The sequence below is a fragment of the Cricetulus griseus genome (genome assembly GCF_003668045.3).
Source record: "Cricetulus griseus strain 17A/GY chromosome 1 unlocalized genomic scaffold, alternate assembly CriGri-PICRH-1.0 chr1_1, whole genome shotgun sequence".
Taxonomy (NCBI): Eukaryota; Metazoa; Chordata; class Mammalia; order Rodentia; family Cricetidae; genus Cricetulus; species Cricetulus griseus.
The window spans coordinates 110,235,629-110,262,243 of record NW_023276807.1 but is presented as its reverse complement, the minus strand read 5'-3'; positions in this window follow the sequence as shown (position 1 = coordinate 110,262,243).

Below are 26,615 nucleotides of genomic sequence, written 5' to 3'. Positions count from 1 at the left end.
CGAGAGACTCTAAATGGGTCTCCATAAAATCCCTCCCCTTAGAGCTCAGGGAATTAGATGTAAGAGGAGGCAGAAAGAGTGTAAGAACCAAAGGGGGTGGAGGACACCAAGGATTCAAGGCCTTCCAGACACAACAGGCAGGGCTAGTGCACATCTGAGCTCACAGAGACTGTGACAGCATGCTCAGGGTCTGCACATGGAGGCAGACTTTTCTTTCCCACTCAACAGTTTTCAAATAACTGACACAGAGAGTCAATATAAATTATAAATGCTTGGCCAACAGCTCAGGCTTGTTACTACCTAACTGCTACATTCAAATTAACCCATATTTCTTATCTATGCTTTGCCACATGACTTGGTACTTTTTCTCAGTAGACATGTCCACCTTGCTTCTCTCTGTGACTGCTTGTGACTCTTCTGACTTCACCCTTCTTCCTACCAGCCTTCTCATTTTGGCTTTCCTGCCTAACCTTATCCTGTTCAGCTGTTGGCCAGTCAGCTTTTTTATTAAACCAATCACAGTGACACATAGTCACACTGGGTAAAGGAATAAACCACATGCATGGGTGTGCACCAGATGGATGGGGTCCTAGAGCCAAAAGGAGAAGTGGAAACATCCTCCCATTACTAACCCAGAAGCTATCTCCAATTGATAGCCACTTGAAAATGATTAGTTTTTCTCTAAGAGAGTCTCACTGGGTTGGAGGGGGAACAAACTACCCTTAAGGGTATGCCCCATGCCCAGCAGTAGATAGCCAGTACAAGGGACTCAGCATCTTTGGATATTCTTTGTTTCATTGTCCAGTGCTAAGTCAGGGTCTTTTATTTTCTTTTTAAATCTCACAGGTCTTTTGCATAAATATCATGGCTTTATGGGCTTTCTCTGTATGTTAATGTTTGATTGTTTTGTCATATAATGATTTGTTTGTTTTTGATTTATTGTATTCTGTTATTATTCCTTAAATGCTTGTTTGTTTTCTAAGGAGATTTAGAAAGGGTGTGGATAAGAGGGGAGATGGGGAAGGATTGGGAGGAGTAGGAGAAGGGGAAACTGTTTTTAAAAAGAAATGTTGACCTTTAGTTTCTATAGCTTAATCATAATTTTCCCTAAGACTCCATCTTATACTCTGATCGGAAATTCAGGTCTACTCGGCTAATGATGGGTCTCTGTTTACTTTTCCCTAGAGGTTCAGAGCATTTTAGGTGTCATATCTGCAGGACACAGTATTGGGGACCTGGTGTACAATGTGATTAACTCTAGTGGGCCACATGTCCCTTGCTTCCTGGAGGCTTTACTGATTCAGTGTTCAATCTAAGCATAGGAGTCAGCCCAGCGCTACCTATGCTTAGACCTAAACACTCATCTTCCAGAGGCCTGTAGCTTCACACTAGTTGGAAAAATCTTATTACTTTTCAGATCTCTGGGCTATTCCCTCTGTCCATGTTTATGGAGTGCCAACAGTAAGCTCTGCTCCTCTTTGTGTTGAGAAGAAAATATCCCATCCCTCTTAGGATGGGTAATGACAGGGACTCAGGAAAAAAAAAAGAAACAAGCAGACTTTATAAAATGAATTTGGTGCTACAGTAAAAGCAAAGGAGGGAAGAGGAAAAGGCCAACAAGGCCCTCACATTCTGCTAAAAAGTAGGACAACTATCCAGGGAAGTTTCTGGAAGAAGAGACTTTCAGTCAGTAGGAAATGGCTGAACAGAAAAGCAAAATGCTGGCTGCGTACTAGGGAGAGCCAAGGATGCTGTGAGGCAAGGGGAATGCAGGACAGTCATACTCTGCATTGATTTGCAGTGTGTGGAAACCTCAAGAAGATTCTGGACTGAAACTGCTATGTTACAAACGAGTAAATTGTAGAGGTTAATAAATAGCTGAAATAGGGAGACCACTCAGGAGGGATCTTGAAGAGCTCCTTTCCAGTTTTGGAAGCTCATGTTCACTCTGTCTCACCCCTTTCAAAAGTGTATCCCTAGATGCAGGGATAGGAAAAACCCTAACCCTGTATTAGTTACATTCCTCTTTGTTGTGACAAGTACCAGGCAAAAGCAGGATAGGAGAAAGGGCTTATTTTTGCTCTCAATCTGCAGGCACAGTCCTTGGTGGGGAAGTCATGGTGATAGAAGTTTGATGCATTGCATCTACAGTCAGAAAGTGGAGTAATGAATGCTGGTGCTTCACTCTATTTGTTCACTCCAGAATGCCAGCCCACAAAATGATGCTACCCACAGTTAAGGTGCTTAGTCTAACCTCTGTTAACCTAACCTAGACACTACTCATAGGCATGACCAGAGGTTTGTTTTGTGGATTATTCTAGAGTCTGTCAAGTTGACAGTCATTGATACCCATCACATTTCCTTGCTGAAGTTAGATGTAAACCCTAGCCAAACAGGACTCAGCATCTTCAAGCATCTTTGAATTGGGTCTGACCCTTGAGGTGACAAGGACATGAAGACATAGCTGAATTTGGAGGAGGAAGAAAGCACATACAAAGATGCCATTCCTGCAGCAAAACACTAAACACAGAAATGAGTGATCATGGGTGCTAAAGGTAGACACAGTGCACCTGAAAATGCAGAAAAACACCAGGAGAACAAAGAGCTTGGGATGTGTGAATGTGTGCAGGTATGTAAGGGGCTATTAGAGTGGAGTAGTTGGAAGACCGGCAGAGACCAAGCTGACACACTTCAGAGAGAGTTCCCAGGTACATCTAGAATTTCCAGTTCAATTAGTCTTCGGGCAAACAAAGGATCACTTTTCCAGATGCCAGGCTCCCTATTGCATAGAGAAGAGAATTCACCTAATTACTGTTTTTTAATTTGCATTTTTTGTATTTTGTTGTCTTGCAGCTCTAAGCTTAGATGATGTTTGGCTGACAGGCATGATCGAAAACAACTGATTGCTCAAAAACTTGTATGTCCTCTAGATAAAGAAATGGGAGTGGGGTGGGTCATACTCCTGGAAGGATCACTCTTAGGAACTCAGTTTGAAGTAGCCCAGCCCATTTTGTAATCAGAGAAGAGAAAAGCTCACAGGTCTAATATATAATCAGAGCCAGCAGCTTGCTCTTTCCCCACTGTCCTTCCACGCAGGGGGGGGGCAGTGACCAAGGTCATAATTAATCACAATATGATTTATTTGTCTGTACATTGCATATTCTATTTAATTCGATAGTTGGGATGTAGTTATTTCATGGAAAAATTCATCTTGTTCTCTCTTGGGTCTTCAGATGGTGTATAATAAATTAAATATTCTCATAAACTTTGTTGACATAAAGGGGAAGTTTCTGACTCAAGAATGCAAACTAAGAAAATGAAGGCGGACAGTGTCCTTCCCTGTGTTATCACAGGAGGGGCCTCCTGTGGCTGTTTATTGCTAATGAATGAACACAGCCATCCTTCAGGCTGCTCATCACTGTCTACCTACCACAAAGCCCATCCAAAACCTCTGCATTTCAGATGTTCCCTGCTGGAGCATTTATCCTTTTAAAACTTGACCTTCAGCACATGGGTGACGACTCTCTTGTGTTCCTGCTTCACAGACTTCTCTTTGCTCCAGTGGAAACTGTTTTAAAGGACATGCTTTGCACTTGTGAACATGCTCTGTTGGAAAGGAAGTCCCTGAAGTGTCTGTCTCCTTCAATTTTCCATGATACAAAGAAAATGGACTTTGTTTGTCCTCCATGTACTAAACTTTTCTGCCCTTCCAAATTTACTAAATGAGTTCTAGGTGTGAACCTTGGGGTCTTAGGCAGCAGAACTGAGATGTGAATATGGCATAGCATTTACATATTACTGATTGTAATTAGAATTTAGGTTTCCAAAGACATTTTCTTCTGTGGCTATTAGCTCAAGTGAGAAAATTAACCCTAAATCAAAGGTTTTCATGGCAGATGCTAGGTAGGTGTCTGGAGACTGGGGAAAAATCTAATTGTGTGGTTGAAGGCTAAAGACTGTCACAGGGAATAATTCATGTTGTAGTTCAAACCAAATGCAGCACAATTCCCACTGATCTGAGAAATCTCAAGCTCAGTATTTTGAGCTACTCGGGCCTTCAACTGATTAGATGAGGTCCTATTATATTAGATATACTTGCATTAGTGTCTACGGATTTAAATGTTAGTTTCTTCTAAAAACACCCTCTCTGATCATGTCTTGAATAATGTGTGACCACATATAACAGTGAGATCAAGCTATATAAAGCTAATGGCCTCAGAAAATTTACCATCACATGTATGCAAAAATAGTAACATAGTAACATTATGTCAGGTTCCACTAACTTTAGAAAGCTAACTAGCAGAGATGCCTGAATACATAAAGTATGTATCATGAGTATGTTCATACTATATATGTATAATATGGAATATGATATGTGTATATATGTATGTACATACATACATATACAAATATTGAGAGAGAGACAGAGATAGACACTCATTGCAAAGAGAAGAATTGACTTACAGAGTTGTAAGTTCAGCCAGCCAAGCCTAAAATCCAGGGGTGGCTATCAGGAAAGACATGCTGGACATCATGGGCAGGAGAGGATACCACAGTCTATTGCTAGAGTTGTTTTTGGGAAATCTCAACTCTGCTTTGGAGACCTTTCAATCAACAAAGTCAGTATTAGTTTTTGTAACTTCCCTTTCATAAAAAGCAATTGGCTGTAGCAGAGCCACATTTACAGAATGTCTAGATTGGTGTTTGACTGACTGATGGGTACTATGGGCTAGCCATGTTGGTTGCATGAATTTGAGTATCCCAAACATTTAAAACAACAAACACAATGCCTGTTGATCCTTTCTAGCAAGGATAGTAAGATAAATGAGTGTCAAGGTCTGAACATATACCTATCTCCATACATAGAATAGTAATATATGTTAGGGTTGCCCATATGAATCTATATGTATCTCCATGTATGTTTTGTGTTAAGCTTGTGATATAATTGAAAATAAACTTCAGTTCTGTATATTTATATGACTGGGCCAAAACTCCCACCACCAACTTTCATTCCCATTAGCCAGAACTTACCACAGTTCTAAGAGCTTTAAATTCATTTTATATTTAATTTTCATATACCTCTAAGAGAAATATTGCTTGGACTTTTCATTACAGAAGGCTGGGGTTGCAAGGTAGGAAGTTTCAACTGTTTGCTAAAGATTATGTAGCTCACAAGTGCAAAGACCAAGATACTCCTGTGGGATGGTCCATCAGCCTTAGCCAGGATGGAAAGAACTATGTGGCAGGAGGGACACAGATAAATGCACAGAGGAGTCAGAGCTAGGGACAGCCATATGGGAGCTGGCAATAGGACAACCTTATCATTGAGGGAAGACTTCAGCAGGCAGAACTGGGAATGGGGTGCTGAGAAAGAGCAGGAACTCCTACCAGGAAGAGGGCTAAGACTCAGAGAAAGGACAAACAGAGGGATGTGTAGGCTCTGGGGCAACTTCAGCATAGAAAATGCCAGGAAGTTAGAGAACAGCAGAATCACTCAGGCACTGCATCCTTGTGTGTGGAGCAGTTTTGTCAGGTAACCTGCTGTAAGAGCTGAGCTTGGTATCTGGGTTCACAATGGGGCCACAGGAAATTGACAAGGAGTATCAGGAGGAAATGGCTGCCAATTGATCTGGTCATCAATGCTGAGAAGAGAATGTCAAGAAGATGAGCAAGAGGCAAGGACTGTTCTGAAAAGGTGATAATTCACAGAGGTGGTGGTGGTGGTGGTGGTGGTGGTGGTGGTGGTGGTGGTGGTGGTGGTGGTGGTGGTGGTGGAGGTGTGTGTGTGGTGTGTGTGTGTGTGTGTGTGTGTGTGTGTGTGTGTGTGAATGTGATTTGTAGAAATGTGAGCCTTCACATGTTCGTGTAGGTTTTCAGGACACATTCTCATTGTTTGCTCAAGTCCTTACACTGTAAAGAAAATCTCAGGAAAAATGGAGGATTTGAATATCTGAGGGCTGCTAGTTCAATTTGGCTATGGCAGTTTTTTGGGTGCAAAATTTATAAAATGCCTTGAAAGTATTTTCCAGGGCACATTCAGTGACTTCACTCAGCCCAGCTTAAATGGTCTATTTTGATTTTGAGTTCATAAAGCCCCCCTCATCCTCCCCCTCATTTCCCTGTTCAGGTCCACGTCCAGATAAAACAGCTAACTCAAATACGGTGTAAAAATGCGAGTCCCTTTTAGCCCAACCTTTCATGCTGCGCCCCAAAGTGTGCCTGGGTGTTGAAAGTGAGAAGAGGTGGGGCTGGGGGCAGCGTGTTTTTCCAGGGCCATTTATGGGAGCGGGTGCTCTCTGGAGCTTTTAGCAGGAACCCTTGCCTCGTGGCCCAGTGGAAGTCATTCAGGGTGATGCCCACGCTCAGTGGTCGGTGGAGAGCTGGAAAACCTGCCAAAGTCAGCAGCTGGAGCAATAGAGTAAATCACGTTAAGAGGGAACAGGACAAGATTTTGGAAAGGGAGAGGAGGCCCGGGTCAAACCTTTAACCAGACCTGCAGGGTGAGATAATGAGGTATAAATTCACTGGGATTCCTTGGACTTAGGAAAGGCAGTCTCTCTGGGATTTATATATGGTCCTCTGGCCCCGAATGCTCTCAGGTATCCCCTTCTCTGCCTGCTGGCCTGCTCAGTGGTCCTCAGGTGTTGAACATTTAGAACAGGATCCGGTACAAACTAGAGAAGCTCTAGGTTCTACATCTGTAAGTGCATTTATACAGTTGCCATCCTCAATTTCTCATACTGCCTGTACAAAAAGACGATCTGGGCATCTCCACTCTCTGTGCTGGTATCTTTATAAATCATTTCTCTTCAGTTTTTAAAATATACATTGGCAGTATATAGCCCTACACTTGGGGATTGGCAGTCAGATGGTGGACACTAACGACTCTGAAAATGGAATTGTGGCTCTAGGTAAGCACGGTAGTTTGTTTGGTCTTCAGTGGTTCCATTATACAGGTGAACAAATCAAGGCTCAGAATTTTTACCTGGCTTGGTCGTGGTCACACATTTAGAGCACAGAAAGCAGAGGCAGGCATATAAATTGGTGCAATTAATTCCATTTTATAGGCAGAGAATCTAAGACTCAGACAGGGTCACAAAATGGCACACGAACACACAGAGAGCTAATGCAAGAACTAGATCTTAAGCTCAAGCCTCTCTGGTTCACAGTGTTGATGCACTCCACTTGCTTGACATCTTGTTGTCTTCACTACTGTCCCCTAGAGAATGTCTGGCAAGAATTCAGGAAATGGGTAGCATGTTTTCCACCATGCTTGTCAGGCGCACCCTATTCATTTATCCTTGCATCTTTTGATCAGCTAACTCACAATTGCCTAGTGCTGATTGTGTCAAGACCCAGCAGGGCCCTGAGAACTCACCTATAAATAAGCTGTATGTCAGTCAGTTTTGATTCTCACTCTCTTCATGCTCAGACCATTGCTGATCCTCACAGATCCACTTCTATCCTGGCAGCCATGTCCTTCTCTCTTCTCAAGGTGACCATCCTGTCTTGTGTCCTCGCCATCTTGGTCATGGCCTCATAATGGTATTTTTCTGTGTCTTCTAACCTCCTACCCCTATACCAGCTGAAATGAGTTAACTTTTTAAAAGTGTGTGTATGTGTGTGTGTGTGTGTGTGTGTGTGTGTGTGTGTGTGTGTGTGTGTGTGCATATATGTATATATATGTGTGTGTGCATGTATGTGTGGAGGCCAGAAGTGAGTATTGGATCCCCTAAAGCTAAAGTTTTGAACTCCCTGATATGGCTACTGGGAACCAAACTCCAGTCCTCCGAAAGAGCAGCAAGCACTCAACTATTAGAGCACACTCCTTCTTTGAAAACCCTAATGGCTCTTTATTATATTTAGAAAAGAGAAAAACTCCCTATTGTGATGGATAAGACCTTTCCTAATCTGCCCTCCTATGTCTCTAGTAGCTCCTCCATGTTGCCAGTCACATGGAAGATATTTTACTCTTCTCATGCCCCAACGCTCTTCTTGCTTTGGAGACTTGGCCTCAACCATATACTTGCTTGTAAGGCTTGTCCTTGTAATGTCACATGCTGGCTCATCTATTCCTGACTTATATAGACTCTTGGAAGTAGTTCTTGGTATCCTACTCAAAGAGGGCACCCTATCTCTTGGCATCCTCTATTTCAGTTCTCAGAATCAAGTATCTCCCTCTCCTATAATAATGATCTCTTAATTTCCTTCACACCATAAAGCCACTTCAGGAGGCTAGGCATAAATCCATCCCTACTGCTGTCTTAAAATGATCATCTTGTCAGACACAGAAGATGAATACCTATGGTCCCTGTTTTTTTTTTTTTTTTTACAACCAGCTTTCTATCCTTGTAAGAAAATATTTGCAAAACTCAACTAACAGTAAGAAAGATTTGTGCTGGCTTCAGATGGTAGAGGTGCCAGTCAGTCCATAGTCACTAGCTTTGCTGTTTTTGGTCTGTGATGAGACTGAACATCCATCATGTGGCAGAAATATGTGGTGTAGCATTGTCATAACCAGGATAGAGGTAGGGAAGAGGGAGGAGGAGAGTCGGGATTGGGAGAGAGGAGAGGAAGAAGCAAGAAAGGGAGTGTAGTGCTTTGAATGGGTATGGCCCTCATAGACTCATTTGTTTGAATGCTTGGTCCATAGGGAGTGGCACTACTAGGAGTTTGCCTTATTGGAATAGGTGTGACCTTGTTGGAGGAGGTGTGTCACTGTGGAGGCAGGCTCTGAGGTTTCATATATGCTCAAGCCAGGCCCAGTGGCTCTCTCTTTGTGCTGTCTACCAATCCAGATATAGAACTCCTCAGCTCCTTCTCCAGAGTCATGTCTGCCTGCATGGTGCTGTGCATCTTTTCATGATGATAATGGACTTAACCTCTGAAACTGTATGCCACCCCAATTAAATATTTTCCTTTATAAGAGTTGCCACGATCATGGTGTCTCTACACAGCAATAAAGTCTCAACTAAGACAGGGAGGAAGAGTAAGAGAGAGTTAAGGAACAGGAATACAGGAAGGGGGAGGAAAGGGAGAAGGACAAGGGGAGAGAATTGAGAGGGATAGAAGGAGAGACAGTAGTGAAAGAGGAAAGACAAGATAACCCCTTCAAGTCTAATCCTCCAGTGACCTACTTCTTCCAATGAAGACACACTTCTACAGTGTCTAGTACTTCAGGGACCTATGCAAGCATGTTTGAAGAAAAGGGGTAGTTCTTAATAGTTCCTACTAATTCACTTAGCTGTGACTCTGTCACGGATGAGTTAATGCCTGCATTTCCCGATTACCTGTGAATACTGCTGCATTGAGGATGACTTCATGCAGCACATGGACTTTGGGGGCGCATTTGAGATATAAAACATAACACTTGCCTTTACTGCATTTATAATGTGGTTGAAAAGGTTTAAAATTGTATTTCTTTCTTTAAAAAAAATTAATCTTTCACTAGCTTCTTCATATGATATACTTTGATCAATTTTTTCTCTCAAACTCTTCCCAGATCCTTCACACCTCTCTATCCACCAACTTCATATTCTTTCCCTTCTCAAAAACAGAAAGAAAAGAAAAAGAAAAAAAGCAAAACAAACTAAAAACAAAAGACAGAAAGCACACCAAAAACAAAACCACCCCTAAGACAAAAAAATGACCAAACAACAAAATCCCCACCAAAAATCGAATCTGTTTTGTGTTGGCCAATTACTCCCGTACATGTGGTTTGCCTTGTATCGTAGTTGGAATAGCCAGGTACACTCCATTGGAGAAAACTGGTTTTCCCCTTTGCCAGCAGGAATCATTGCAAATGGCTTCTTGATAAAGGGGGAGACTTTGTGTCCACTTTCCCTTCTAATTGCTGGGATATTGTCTTTGAACCTGTGCAGGACTTGTGTGTTCTCATAAGTCAACATGTGAGTCTGTGAGTCCATATGTTTATTAGTCCTGTTGTGTAGGGAGCTGCAGAATACTGCACCCAAAAGATGGCGCCGGTTTCTGCCTTCTGCCAGCCCGACGGCGAGCGCTCTCTGTGGTAAACAACTCCAAATTTGATAAAGGTCATGTATCCTCTTAATTCTGCTTGGAGACAACCTATCCTGATGCGCCACGTAGGGTTAGGTGATTGGTAGATGTAGACTATATCAGGCCCCGTCTCCCTCGGCCCGGGGCCGCCGCTGCCGCCGCCATTATACATTGTACAAAGCAAAGAGGTTCCCGATTAAACTGTGTTGAAGAAGATTCCTCGGTGTGGTGTCTTTCTTGCTGGTCAAGGGTGGACGCCACGCTGTTGTGTTTGGAAGACACTATTTCCTTGGAATCATCCACCACTTCTGGATCTTTCAATCTTCCTACCTCCTTTTCTGTGTAGGTCCCTGAATGGGTTTTGATGAAGACATCCCATTTAGGACTGCATGCTCCAAAGTCTCACTCTCTGCACATTATTGTGTTGTGGGTCTTTGTGTTACTTTTCATTTATAGTACAAAGAAGCTTCCCGGGTGGGGGATGACCAAGTTATCTATCTATGAGTATAACAGAATGTGATTAGGAGTCGTCATTAGATTGCTATATTCCTTTATCAGAACAAACATGCTTGGTTTTCCCCTAGGCCCATGACTTTTCTAGATTCAGGTTTTTTTTTTTTTTTTTTTTTTTTTTTGTTTTTTTTGGTTTTTTTGAGACAGGGTTTCTCTGTGGCTTTGGAGGCTGTCCTGGAACTAGCTCTTGTAGACCAGGCTGGTCTCGAACTCACAGAGATCCACCTGCCTCTGCCTCCCAAGTGCTGTGATTAAAGGCGTGTGCCACCACCACCTGGCTAGACTCAGGTTCTTGGCCACACAAGTGTGTGAGGTATGGGTTCCATCTCATGGAGTGGGCTTTAACTCCAATCAGATATTGGTTGGTTATTCCCACAAGCTTTGTGCCATGATTCTTAATATCACTATATTCTTGATTCACATGATTTTTGAGCTTCCTGATGGCTGCACTGTTTCAGCAGTGGATCTTCTTCATTGTCCCATATCTCAAGAGTTCTTGGTGTGTGTGTTTAAGGACAGAGATCTCAGAGCAGATACTCAACAAACTTTTTGATTGGCTAGTCACTGTGTGTGAATGCTACAATGTAGAATACAAATTTCTGAGATTTCTGCCTGCACAAAGTCAAAGACAGAAACCTTGGTGTCATCTGTGAATTTGTGCTTGGATGTCCCTTTCCTAGTCCACGGAGTTTTGAAGAGCATATCTAAGTCTATTATCTATTATCATAAAGTCTTTTGAAGTAAGGAAAATTAATTTCTAAAACAATGTAAATTCATGGAAAGTAGGCTAGTTTGAGAAAAGCTTAACTCATCTGTAATTCCCACCCACCACAGATAAAGGCTTTTAGTATGATAATATTTATGCCACCTGTAATTTTTATGTAGAATATGAACTCTGTCTCTACTGATCCTTTTAGAATCTTTCTCAGGTTTTGTTTGTTCGTTTGTTTTAATCAGCAGACACATACAAACTAATATGTTTGTAGAATATGAAGAATTGATGAGGAAATACTGAGGGAGATGAGGGCTCTGAGTGGGTGTGTTAGTGGGGGTGCTCTGTGAGTCACAGTGGAAGGGCTTGCATAATGGGAAGGTACTAGAGGGTTTAAAGAAAGAAGGCACTTGGTGCAGGTTACATTTGGTGTATCCCACTTGTACTTTCCCCATGTGGAGTCTAGAGGACAGTCAGAGGGTCCACCTGTGATCTGGGTAAGAGAGGAATCAGACAAAGATGAGAGAGGAAGTAGCAGTGACACATGGAACTGCAATATGAAAGAAAGGAAAAGGGAGAGTCTGTTAGTGGCATATGTAGTTCTTTCATGAAGTGCCACATCTAATTAAAAACACCCCCAAAAGCATCAGAAAAGTTTTTACAAATGTATCAGACAAGGCTAGATGCCCAGTATGGCATACTTGGAATGATTAACTGCTTCCATAAGAAGTGATGATGGTGATTTGATCACTCTATTTTAAGGAGAGGGAGGGAGAAGGCGTCAGTAAATCTCTCTGTGTCCAAACAAGCATGTTTAACTTCAATTATGGCTGCCTTTGGAGAGCTGTGTAGGTCCTTTAGTGTGTTTCAAAGTATTTCACTTAGACATTTAGAAAAACATACATCTCTATTCATGGCAATGGTTACCATTCTGATTTATACACCCGTCTTCACTGTAAATCATTTAAAACTCAAAAATTACATTTTATGAAATGACACTTTGATGGCTCTATGCCTTGGCAAAGGGCAGGGGGAATAAAACTTTTCTTGCTGCCAATTATCACTGGATTTCTTTCCATTATGTTTTTTTTAATTGAGCAAATTGTTCAAGTTCAATATGTAAGTATAGAGAGGGAGGCACACAAATGCTCTGTTAAGAGAAACATTCAAGACTTGACTTTAAGTGTTACAATTTTCACCATTAGTTCAATCTCATTTATCTTTATAATTATAATCCGAGCATACTAAAGTTTAATACACACTATTACGTCTAAAGCATTGATAGATGTCTGGGGACAGGGTGAGGGGATGTCCTGCTACATAATTGTCTGGAGTACAGACATGGGTTATTCTATTATAACTGCAGGAGCAAGCATGGGTTCTTATACAGATGTACTCAGTCTTTCCTGATGTTGCTTAACTTTCTTTTCACAGATGTTATTCTTCCCTCTTGCCTTCTTTACAGGAGGATGGGATTAGTTAGGTCTCCTCATTTGGGAATGAAAGGAAGTTATGGAGGGACTACCCTGTAGGGCCTGTGCCCGGTGTCCACATGAATCCTGTGAATTGGTTTTTAAGAATCCCAGTTTTACAGATGATAAAAACATGGCCAGAGAGTTCCACAGACATAAATGAATGTGCCTCCATGAATTCACTTGTTGAAATCACTTTTTTTCCTAAACATTAGGAAGAGAGCCCTTTAGAGATGATTAGATTGTAAGATGGATTCTTCCCAAGTGCAATTCATATCTTTATAACAGACCCCAGAAAGCTCCCTTGGCCTTTCTACCACGTGTGGACACAAAAGAAAAATGTCATCTATGAGGAACAGGCTGTTTCCAGATCCAGGATGTGCCAGCCCTTGCTCTTAGACATCATAATCTCCAGGCTGAGAGCATTATATTTATGTTGTTCATAAGTCATCATCCATGTCATTTTGTTATAGCAACATGATGGGCCTAAGCCACTAAGTACCACATGTATCTAATCTATGAAATCAGGATTTGATGTAAACAACTCATTTGGTATCACCCTATGCAAAAGTTCTTCCCTGGGGCCTATGAGCTCCTTAGCCATGGATTTTGAGTATGCTTACAGTATGGAGCAGGCTTCAAGTATATTCAAGAAAGCAGTTGTTTACCCTGTAAACACTCTTGCCACTTTTTTACCAGCAGGCACATCTTACCAGGAGGGTTGGTAGTACAGCACACAGAGTTCAGTGCTAGGTAATTACATTGATGTCTTTTCTTCTCCAGCAATCTGCATAACACCTTCCAATACTATGAAAACTGTCCATCAGGAAGGGAGTTTCCTAGTCACCGCAACCTTGATTTCTCTATGTCCTGTAACCAAAGTGAATGGTGTCCTTCAGCAATATGATCTTATTATTTATTACGATTTATAACAAAGAGCAATGATAATACCCTGTATTGTTTTGGGTACCTCTGGGGCTTCCCTGACCAATAGCTTGCAGGGAGGCAACCAGTGCCTGGCACTGAGATTTATTTACTAACCCATTCTTCTGGAGGCAGGATCGTTCACTCATGCAGGGTACCTATGCTCAAATTCCTTTAAAACATTTTGTAAATTATGTTACAAACTAGTGGGGTTTCATCAGGCTTTCTCACACATCCTTAGTTTTGACTAACCCATCCTCTAGCCCATCTTTTCCAATCACCTTCACCTAAACCTCTCATATCCAATGTCCCACTTTTCAAACCATGTGTGTTGTTTTACTATCCCCGCATTATATTCTTTTACTTGGGTCTTAAGATCACAGTTTCCATGAAGTTTCTTCATGAGCATTTTATTTTGATCAACTCTTTCCCCATCCTTTATTCCCCTATCACCAATACTTTACTAATGATTTCAAGAACATATTTATACTGTATTCTCTAAGGTATCAACATATTCCTTTATACATATTATTCCTTCTTTAAGAAGGATCTGTGAAGAGGAAAAAGAATCACAAGAGGGGCTAGGAAGATGGTTCCCTGGATAATAGTGCTTGCTAAATAAGCATGAGGCTCTGAGTTCAAATCTCCAACACTCACATAATGAGTCAGGTGTGGTTGTGCATGCTTCTAACTCCTCTATGTGTGGGTAGAGAAAGAGGCATTGCTGGAGCTGGTGAGATACCAGCATAACCAGAGAAAAAGCAAACTCTGTCCAGTGAGAGATGTTATCTTAGAGGACTAATAAAGAAAGTGACAGAACAGAACACTTGACATTCTCCTCGGGCCTCTGTCACTACAAGCTCACATATGTGTACATATAATACACACACACACACACACACACACACACACACACACACACACACACACACACACATATATATATATATATATATATATATATATATATATATATATATATAATCACATTCACACCACCACCAATGACAAAAATATCACCAGGGAGAATAACTTATAATGCATGAAAAATTTGGGCCAGCAGAAAATAATGGAAAAGCAGATGATACTAGAAATAGGGCTGACAGAAAGAAATTTACCATGTTTGTATTTTCTGGAAATCAGCCCTCTGTCAGATGTGGGCTTGGTGAAGACCTTTTCCCATTCTGTGGGCTGCCATTTTGTCTTGCTGACTGTATCCTTTGCCTTACAGAAGCTTCTTAGATTCAGGAGGTCCCATTTATTGATTGTCAATCTTAGTGTCTGTGCTAATGGTGTTATGTTCAGGAAGTGGTCTCCTGTACCAAACAGTTAAAGGGTATCTCCCACTTTATCTTCTAACAGGTTCAGCATGGCTGGATTTATGTTGAGGTCTTTGATCCATTTGGACTTAAGTTTTGTGTATGATGATAGATATTGATGATCCTCCATGGAAGGCCTCACCCCCTTGGGGATTAGATGGGGGGTGTAATGGGATTTTCTTGGGGGAAATGGGAGGATTGCAGTGAGAGGGAACTGGGGTTGATATGTAAAGTATGATTGTTTCTCAACTAAATAAAAATGCTTGGCTGTAGATCTGTGCTTCTGCTTCCATCAGCTACTGGATGACAATTAAGGTAGTCATAAATCTGATTATAGGGGAAGGGCATTCAAGGTAGCCTCTTCACTATGACTTAGATTCTTAGTTGGGATCATCCTTGTGAATTTCTGCATATTTCCCTAATGCCCGATTTTTCTTTAAACCTGTAATGACTCCCTATATTAAGGTATCTCTTTTCTTGCTCTCCTCTGTTCATCCCCGAACTCAATCTTCCTGATCCCTCATGGTCTTCTTTCCCCTCCTCTTTCTCCTAACTCCCTCCCCCCTCCCTTCATGCTCCCAATTTGCTCAGGAGCTCTTTTCACTTTCCCTTCTCTGGGGACTATGTATGTCTCTCTTAGAGTCCTCCTGTTTCCTAGCTTCTTCTCTGGAGGTGTGGATTGTAGGCTGGTAACATTTTGCTGTACATCTAAAATTCAAATATGAGTGAATACATACCATGTTTGTCTTTTTGTGACTGGGTTACCTCTCTCAGAATGGCATCTTCTAGCTCCATCCATTTGCCTGCGAATTTTAAGATTCCATTTTTTTTTTTTTTCCGCTGAGTAGTTCTCCATTGTGTAAATGTACCACATTTTCTTTATCCATTCTTTGGTTGAGGGCCATCTAGGCTGCTTCCAGGTTATGGCTATTACAAATGTTGCTATGAACATATTTGAACATATGTTCTTGTTGTATGAATGTGCATCCTTATGCGTAACAGTGGAATTGCTGGATTTTGAGGTAGACTGATTCCTATTTTCCTGTGAAACCACTGTACTGATTTGCAAAGTGGCTGTATAAGTTTGCACTACCACCAGCAATGGAGGAGTGTTCCTGTTTCTCCACATTCTCTCCAGCATAAACTGTCATTGGTGTTTTTTATTTTAGCCATTCTAACAGGTGTGAGATGATATCTCAGAGTTGTTTTGATTTGCATTTCCCTGATGGCTAAGGATGTTGAGCAATTTCTTAAGTGTCTTTCAGCCATTTTAGGTTCCTATATTGAGAATTCTTTATTTAGTTCTGTACCCTACTTTTTAATTGGATTATTTGTTGGTTTGGAGACTAGTTTCTTGAGTTCTTTGTATATTTTTGAGATCAGCCCTCTGTCAGATGTGGGGTTGGTGAATATCTTTTCCCATTCTGTGGCCTGTCCTTTTTTCATGTTGACTGTGTCCTTTGCCTTACAGAAGCTTCCTAGTTTCAGGAGGTCCCATTTATTAATTGCCAATCTCAGTGTCTGTGCTAATGATGTAATGTTCAGAAAGTGGTCTTCTGTACTAATTTGTTAGATTCACAGCTAATCACTAAGCCAAACTCCTGGAATCCAGTTGTAGAGATGGAGGAATGATGAGCAAAGGGGTCAAGACCATGCTGGGGAAACCCACAGAAACAGCTTATCTGAGCAAGTGGGAGCTCATGGACCCCAGCAAGACAGCTGGGGAACCAGCATAGGACTGAACCAGACCTCCTGAACTTGGGTGACGGTTAGGAGACCTGGGCAGTCTATGGAGCCTCTTGCAGTGGAATGAGTATTTATTCCTAGTGCACAAATGGACTTTGGGAGCCCATTCCTCAATGGAGGGATACTCTCTCAGCCTGGACACAATGGGGAGCACCTAGGCTCTGTCCCAAATGATGTGACAGACTTTGATTGATGATCCCCCATGGAAGGCCTCAGTCTCCCTGGGTAGTGGATAGGTAGTGGGATGGGATGGGGGATGGGCAGGGGGGGCGGAAAGAGGAGGTTGGTGGGAGGCATGGGAGGTTGGTAGGGAGAGGGAACTGGGATTGATAGGTAAAATAAGATTGTTTCTAATTTAAATAAAAAATATCAAATAAAAAAAAGAAATTTGCCAAGTTATATTTTGTGACTTTGTGAGAAAGTCACTAATGTAACTAAAGTTTTGGTATCTTGGAGATGCCATTTTCTCTAATTGGCTGCTACTTAATATGGTAGCCCTTTTGACAAAACTGTGATTTTTTTCCCCACATGCATGTCTTATCTCCTTGACTGGGAGCTCCTTAAGGGCAGGTAGAGACGTTGATGCATTTATCTTTGCACCGAATGACTTGGAAATTAAAGTAATCAAAGTAAGTGAGTGACTAGTGGAACAAATACATGGCTTTGGCAAAAACATTTAGTATCAGGCCCATTTTACAGAAGACAAAGAAAGCTCTACGTTCAGAACTGATGCTGCCAGACCTGCATGCCAATACTTTGTTGTCTGGCTCTTCATGCTCTCCTGTCCCTGGTCAGCCTGGTGAGCAAATGCTGACTAATGAGGCTGTCCAGACAAGGCTGAGCAGCTCCTTGCATATGTCACATTTGGCTGCAGTGTGTATCATGAGACACAGAGCTCTTTGATATGTTCATTTCCTTTTGTGTGTTTCTTTCCTCATAACTAAGATGTCGGTTTCTTTCAGCCTTTGTTCTTTCTTCCACAATCACAACATTGCATAATAGCTCTCCTGAAATGACTACCACACGAACTAACAACTACTAAACAGAATGTCACTGAGTGCATGAGTCACGTGGCATTTATGCAGAGAGTCATCCAGAACACACATTGCTAAGTTCTGCAAACAATTATGGCTCTCATGCTGTTATTATGTCCTAGGATGGTTTTGAAGCCCATTTTGCCTCAAGTGACTGGAAACACCCAAATATTGCAAATACTCTCAATTTTTATGTTTGATTTTTTTTTCAAGAAAAATCAGAACTCTGGGCTAAGTAATCAAAAGTTGTTTTCTACTAGAAAAATCATACTGGAACTTTTAACCTTTGTTTCATGCAATCCAGGCAAAGAGCATATCCATTTTTTGTGCATTTTTAATGCAAAGGAAGTATTTATTTTATGAGGACAATTAAATGTGTTTCCTATGCAATGAGCTCTCTAGAACAAAGACCACGTATGTTACATAAAACAGACATACTTCTACGCCAAGGGAACCTCTGGTCTTTTCACTTTCCTTCTCACCTTTCTGCTCTTCGAACATGACCGAGTGATGCTTTTGCCTCTAGCTGGAAAATTCATAAATCTGAGGGGAGGAAGAGGTTGACTTCTTGGCTGTTTTCTCTCTCTCTCAAAGACTCATGACCCATTCATCAAAGGGCTCCTCTCTAAGAACAGGCCTGTATCACCTCAACCTCCTTTTGAGATTTTCCTGAGCTTTCCCTGTCTCCCCCTTCCTTTTTAAAGGCTGATGCAGCTTCTGGAGTGGAGGGGATTTGCAAGGTTAATGGGAAACTTCCAGTAGGTGCAAACTTTTGCCAGAGTGTGCATTGAGTGGGAAGGGAAGAATACGTTGGGACTTTTCAATGAAGGGTTGCTGAACCTGAGATGGGCAGGGTAAGTGTTTTGAGAAGGTCTGATTTAGGCAGTTATTCAGAGCTGTATGGCTTTATGACAACCCATGGAATCCTGACTATGGAATTTTATCTGTGGGTTTCAAACATTTCTCTGCAATGTTCAGATCCCCAAGATTTATGATAAACAAACTTATCTTTGCTGTGCTTCCAATTTCCCAAGGAGACCAAGAGAACCCGAGGTCATATCTAGCAGGGAAACAGTGCAGTTTTCTCCTCCACCTTCCTTTGCAGACCTCCACATTTTTCTTGGGTCTGAGGACCACCTGTTCCCACTCTCACAGCCTTGGGATTTCTTCCCTTGTTCTCTAACAGCAGCGATGGATTTTGTGGAGCCACAGTGCAACAAAGTTTTGAAGCTTTTGTTCCCACTTTGACTTAGGTTGGGCTTGGCTTTGTCGTTTTGAATCAGTTACTTGATCTGAAGTTTTACTGCCTATAAAGGAGGATTGATAATTCTGAATTTGTTTAGCCACTGTGTGGACGAAGCAAGAGCATATGGAATGCCTCACATGTAGTAGGCACTCTGTGAATGCCTTTTCTCCTCCTCCTCCTCCTCCTCCTCCTCCTCCTCCTCCTCCTCCTTCTTCTTCTCCCTCTTCTTCTTCTTCTTCATGTGACACAGAAAGGCAAGTTTGAGTCACAATTGTGTGCTCAGGTGTGTCATTCTGGCAGGTCTGCATTTGAAGGCTATGTTACTGTCGATTTCTCTGTAACCAGTTACAGAAATGTATTGCTTTATAGTTTCTGTGGGTCAGATCCAAGCATGGATTAGCAGTATCCTCAGGTTTTATTATGGGACTACAATTAAAGCCAGTCAAGTCTGAAGCCTTATCTGAATGCTCACCTGAGGAGGCATTCAAGTCCTAATTCCTGTTACTGTTGGAGGGATTCAATAGTTCACAAATTACTGTAGACTGGACAGCCAATCCCTATTGGCTTTTGTCTTGAAGCCAGATTTCATTCATTGCTCTGAGAACCTTCCCATAGGTGATTTGTTTAATCTAAACTAGCAAAGAGAAGAGTTCATCAGCAAGAGAAGTCAAATTCTCATGTTCCCTACTCATGGAAGTGAAGCTAACCATATTTTTGCTATTCTGTTGGTTAGGAGAATGTTCTCTACAAGTCAAGCTAGCACAAACGAAGGTAACAATCATCATCAACAAACGAAGGGGACATCTCATCATCAACTCTACCCCAAGCACATACACAAGAGAGGCTAGAGCTGACATTCAGAACAAGGGTGATGACAATCTATAACAGGCATGTAGATCTGCCATCTATTTGGGGGATGGATGCAGGAGGAGTTAATACAGAGGAAAGAAGCTGGTGATTACTTATTAGGTGGTATTCTGCTGGCAATTGAATATGGCTGGAATCTGTGAGATGGCCAGGGCTTTCTGGCCAGGGTGTTACTCCATGTCCACTCCTGAGCTCCAGGGTATAAAGAAAAAGTTCCATCTTTCAAATTGACATCAGAATAATGTCACAGTCAGGAAAGCCTCAAAGGTGGGGGGCACCTCTGCAGTTTCTTAGGTATCCTATTGGTTTGGAGTTTGCATACACTGACTTAAGGCTTTAATTACCTTATGTGTCTTCTTTTGAATTAGTTAATCTGGGAACACACACACACAGTACTTAAGAAAGAGAGGGTACTAGAAATTTTAAGGTCTATGTAATCTACAAATGTTGGGAATCTATGCTATGAGCAGGATTTCCCCTTCTCTATGAAGGCAAGCAAGGCTCAACACATGTGAATTTTGAATGCTCCTTCTCTGAGGTACACATTCTTCCTTCAAATGAGAGCATTGGCTTAGGTAAACACACGTTTTGCTCTGTCTGGTGTGTTTGTGGTGGGGGAAAAAGACACTGTTAATAATTTTCCCAAGACAATAGCTCAGAACTGGCTCTGTCTAGGTCAAACCAGGAGCTGTGTCCATTCCAACTTTCCATTAGTTCTCTACAATTCTACGATGAATAGTTACTAAACATCTTCTATATGTCACTCCCACACATGTCATATAGTTTACATGCCCCAATATGTTGAAGTGATCTGTTTGGTAACAGAAATTTATTCAGCCAGAGAGTAGAATGAAATCCAGTCATTTACAGCAAAATGGGTGGAAATAAATGACATTATGCTAAATGAAGCAAGTTAGATGCTGAAAGACAAACACCACATGTTCTTTATCATACAGGGAATGTAAATTTTAACCTGAACATGGAATAGGGATCACTGGAGAGTAGAAAGTATAGTGGGGTAGAATCTACTCCATTAATACATCCAATTAGTATGTCAGTAATTTAAATTAAAAGTAATTAGGAAAGAATTTTAGCATCTGAGGAAAATTCAGAGTTGGTTGTATTTCAGAAAAACTTCCAACATACATCTGGGATAGAATGAGATGCATCTTACAAAAGATTTCCCTGGATGATTTGTGAAACAACACAAATCTGAGAATCAACTTACTTTTATTATAAATATGTGAATTTCCTCTCATCCTCATCTTCTATATGTTTATTAGATAATAAATGTAGCACAATGTAACTTTTTTAATGAAAAAATGTCTGTAACATAAAACACTTTGATATAAACTTGAATTTTCTTGGGAGAAAGATATGTTTATATGTGGTGGGGGTTGATTTGCACTCTTTCTTTGTTCCCATCAAGGCCAGGATGTATCAGTCTGTCTTGGGCCCTGCTGAGGACAGTGTTCTGATAAAAATGTGGTGAACCTTTTTGGCTTTTCAGTCTTCGCATGATCTTGTGGTTGGTTTTTGTATTGCCTCCCTAGGGAGGGAGAAGGGAAGCTTGCAGAAGCTGGCATATCTGTGCATTTGCCAGGCGAGTTGAGGCTCTCTGGGCTCCAGGCCTGTGCTTCTTTCACAGGCACATGTAGTTCCAATTGATATTAAGGGTCAGGCAAGGTCCTTTATGGGCCTTGGGATGTGAAGCTTGGTCTTGCCAGGGGAGTTGTTATGGCTGGTATCACAGGGTTTACAGTCCCCAGGAACCGTGTCCTGGGGCTTTTGAGTTTAAATGGAGGCAATTCATAGGCTCCAGAAGACCTGTAATATTTGTAAAAATCACAGCACTGGCTCTCAGGTGCCTCAAATGAAGCCTTGGTTTTTCAGCTGTTGTAGGATCCAGGCTGTCAACATAAGCTCTCATTTCGGAGAGAGACCAGATTGCTAAATAAAAATCCCAGCATTTGGCTAAAGATACAACTCTCTAGACTGCTTCAAAACAATGAAAAATGACCCTTCTCCTGAATATTATCCTACCTCTTAAACCATTTTCCAGAGAAACATGGAACTTGAGAAACTACAGTAGATAATACAATTTTGGCGAACAAACGGAATATCAAATGTTTAGCAGGAACTAGCCTGGAATTGTTTAACTAACTCTTAACTTTATGTTTATGATGGTTTAGATATGTGTGTATTTTTTTTTGTGTGTGTGTGAGAGTGTCTGTGCCTGCTGATGTATTTCTATGTATATGCATCTATTGATGCCCCTTGTGATATATATATATATATATATATACATATATATATATGTGAATATTGCTATGTGTTTATGTAAAAATGTGTCTTATATATGTGTGAATTAACACATGTATCTGTGGATGCTTAACTTTTTATATGCATATGTGAATGTGCATGTTTTATGTCTATATATGAGATATGAATTTATTTGTATACATGAATATGTTCTATATGCTTATGTCTATGTGAATGTATGTGTTTGTGTGTGCTCATGTGTTTATACATGTACATAATTGTTTCCACTTTCACTACAGAGGCAGACTTGGAATGCAAGAGCGGGAGAATTATCAAGTGCAAAGACCTTGATTAAGAGACAGTGTGATATATGAAAGGAATGTAGTGAAGGCCAGGGTTGAAGAAACCAGTGTTCCCTGTGAGGTAGAGGAAAATGAGAGGAGGCAGGGCTAGACATCCCAGAAACTTGTGGAAACTTTGGACTTACATTTGAGCTAAACCTTTTGGGCATCATTTGAGGCTTTGAGTAGAGAAAAGATATCATAATTTATAGTAAATAATTATAACTTTGGCTTTTGGACGGTAGTAGAGGAAGCAGGGATGGCAGTTAGCCTACTGAAAGCTTTAGTAGGAATTTGGAGTAGGGATGGGGTACTAATAATATGGGCCATGGATTGTATTTGCATTCTACCTTGGTACTTGACAATTATGTGGATTCAGTATGTGTGAGGGGTAGGAGTAAGAGAAGGTACGAGACTATGTGCATCCTTGTATTTTATGGGTTGAGATGCTGGCTCCCTTCATGATTACAGTTTCAGCTGATTAGAATTAGAATAGCAGCCACTGGAACTTAACTTTGATCATTATCTTCAAGCACAAGGTCTTGTTAGTGGCCTCACACTGGCTTTGACCCGATAGTCAGGGTGCATACACATTTTTCTTGGATTTGGGAAGGGATGTAAACCCAATTGAGGCATGTGTGGGGGAGATGATTCTTGAAGGAAGAATTAGAATAATTCAGGCAGGAAAGAAGTTCTCAGTATTTCCTGTTCTTCTTCTGGGCACAAAAAAAGCATATTCATCTCTTCCCCAGGATAGCTTGTCTCCCACCTTCCAAATGTTCCTTCGGGTTTAAGATCTAAGCCACACAAGGGCAATTCTATTGGACATTAAAAGATGAGAAAAAACTCCTTAAAGTTGAGATGAGAGAAGGTGATGAATTCCAAGCAGAGGAAAGGGCCAGTGGACAGAAACAGTCTGGAGCAGGTGCATGCTCAAGACTAATGAGTGCTGAGAACCTAGGAGCTGTTGTAGCTGTTGTACACTGGGACAAAACTCTGTGGAAGTTGAGCATTGGGCTTGGGAAAAAGCATCTGAGGCCATTTGTACAAAATGATTAGTTGGATAAGCTTACCTGTCAGCTACTGGCACAGTCAGAGGCTACCTTTCTGCTATCTGGAGACTTATGCTAACACGGAGTCTTGCATGGACAGTGAATGAAAGAATCTAAAGCATTAGATTGTTTTCCTTCTGTAATACTCTGAAAAAGAAACAGCTTCAGGGACTGTGGTGGTCTGAATGAGAATGGCCCTTATATGTTTATAGTGTGAATATTTGATTTCCACTTTGGGAAGTATGGCCTTGTTGGATGCTAGGGGCAGGTTTTGAGGTTTCAAAAGACTCCTGCCATTCCCAGCATCTCACTCTCTGTCTGCCTCACATTTATGGATCAAGATGTAAGCTCTCACCTACTGCTCCAGCACTGTACTTGCTGCCATGCTCCCTACAAAGATGGTTATACACTCTAATCTTGGGAAATTTTAAACCCCAATATACTCTTTCTTCTCTAAGTTGTCCAGGTCATGGTATCTTATCACAGCAATAGAAATGTGACTAAGCCAGGCAGAGATGGCTTAACTTGGCTTAGAGTTCCAGGAGGGTACAATCTATCATGGGAAGACATGGCAGCAGGCCAAGAAGGAATGGTGGCAGGAATAGGAGGCTTGATGGTCACATTGCATTCATACTCAGAAGCAGACGTGAACAGGAAGTGTAGCCATGCCATAAAGCCTCAAGGCCTGTCCTCAGTGATCAGCTTCCTCAATGAAGGTTCCGTCTCTTAAAGGTTTGTAACCTACCCAAACAGCACCGCAAGCTGGGGAAACTAGTGTTTAAATAAGTGAGCTTATAGGGCATATTTCACTTCAAACTACAGCATCTACACACATATTGTTCAAAAGTTGGAAAATAAAATTTGGTTTTCCTTGGTTTATATTTTATTTATTTATTTATCTATTTATTTATTTATTTATTTATTATTTTCTTTTTTATTATTATTTTTTTCCGAAGAGATTATTTTTTTATTAATTCAAATTAGAAACAAGGCTGCTTTACATTTCAATCCCTTCTCCCTCGCCTTCTCCTCTCCCTCAGCCCTCCACCAGCCCCCTACCTCATCCCCCCTCAGCTCCCCAGGGAGGGTAAGGCCTTCTTCCATGGGGGTTCCTCAAAGTGGGTCATATCATCCTGGGTGGGGCCTAGGCCCTCCCAGATGTGTCCAGGTTGAGAGAGCATCCCTCCATATGGGATGGGCTCCCAAAGTCCCTTCTTATGCCAGGGATAAATACTGATCCACTATAGGAGCTCATAGAGTGCCGGGGTCTCCTTATTGACATCCACATTGAGGGGTCTGGACTAGTCCCTTGCTGACCTCCCAGATATTAGTCTGGGGTTCATGTGCTCCCCCTTGTTCAGGTCAGATGTTTCTGTAGGTTTCACCAGCCTGGTTCTGACCTCTTTGCTCTTCACTCCTCCCTCTCTGCAAGTAGGTTCCAGATTTCAATTCAGTGTTTAGCTGTGGGTATCTGCCTCTACTTCCATCAGCCACTGAATGAGGGCTCTAGGATGGCTTATAAAGTAGTCATCAGTCTCATTATTGGGGAAGGACATTTAGGGTAGCCTCACCACCATTGCCTAGATTGTCAGTTAGTGTCATCCTTGAAGATCTCTGGAAATCTCCATAGTGCCAGATCTCTCCTTGAACCTATAATGGCTCCCTCTGTTATGCTATCTCTCATCCTGCTCTCCTCTATTCTTCCCCCAACTCAACCTTCCTCCTCCTCCCTTTCCTCCTTTCCTTTCCTCTTCTTCCCCTCTCATTCTCCCAGCTCCCTTTCCTCCACCCTCATGCTCCAAATTGGCTCAGGAGATCCTGCCTCTTCCCCTTCTCTGGAGTCTATGCATTCTTCTCTTAGAGTCCTTCTTGTTTCCTAGTTACTTTGGTGATGAGGATTGTAGGTTGGTAATCCTTTGCTCTATGTCTAAAATTCATATATGAGTGAGTACATACCATGTTTGTCTTTTTGTAACTGGGTTACCTAACTCAGAATGACTTCCTCTAGTTCCATCCATTTGCCTGCAAATTTCAAGATTCCAGTGCTTTTTTCCACTGAGTAGTACTCCATTGTGTAAATATACCACATTTTCTCTATCCATTCTTTAGTTGAGGGGCATCTAGGTTGCTTCCAGGTCCTGGCTATTACAAACAATGCTGCTATGAACATGGTTGAACAAATGTTCTTGTTGTATGAATGTGCATTCTTTGGATATATGCCCAAAAGAGGAATTGCTGGATCTTGAGGTAGACTGATTCCCATTTTTCTGTGTAACCACCATAATGATTTCCAAAGTGGTCTTACAAGTTTGCACTGCCACTAGCAATGGAGGAGTGTTCCTTTTTCTCCACATCCTCTCCAGCATAAACTGTCATTGGTGTTTTTGATTTTAGCCATTCTGACCTGTGTAAGATGGTATCTCAGAGTTGTTTTGATTTGCATTTCTCCAATGGCTAAGGATTTGTACCATATTGATTTGTTTCATATGTGCTCATTTTTCTGCTTTTGTAAATTCATATTCTCATCTCCTCGTCCTTGTTTTTTCATTCCAGTTTTCTTTCCTTTCTCATTTACTTGATAAATTTCTAATAATGTGTCTACTATGCACAGTTTCACAATTACCTAAGGACATATTGTATAATGAGAATGACTTTGGCCTTGGGCATATCTAGGTTCATTTTGGCACCACTTAGCTGTCACTTAATCTTTTATAATTTTTATTTTTTCTAAATACTCTTCATAAGTGAGTAATCACACTTCATTTAGGCTTTGCTTGAAAACCCAGGTCTCAGAGATATTCAATAAATGCTTGTCATATTGATCAATAATGATAGAATATTTTTAGACCAAAATGTTTTGAATGGTATGAATCAGAAAGGTATTCTCTTTAGAATCAATTCTGTCCAGGGTATTCTGTATAAAGTAAACAACAGGGCAGGGTATTTAAAAGATGGTTTAGTTAAAAAATAGTGAATATAAAGCAATTCAAAATATTTGTCTGGTATAGAGTCAACATTCATCAACATTTTATTATATAATTATCAATAACTGCTCAATTACTTGTGGCCTCATGATAACTGTCATATAGGTAATGCTATGGTATGAATGA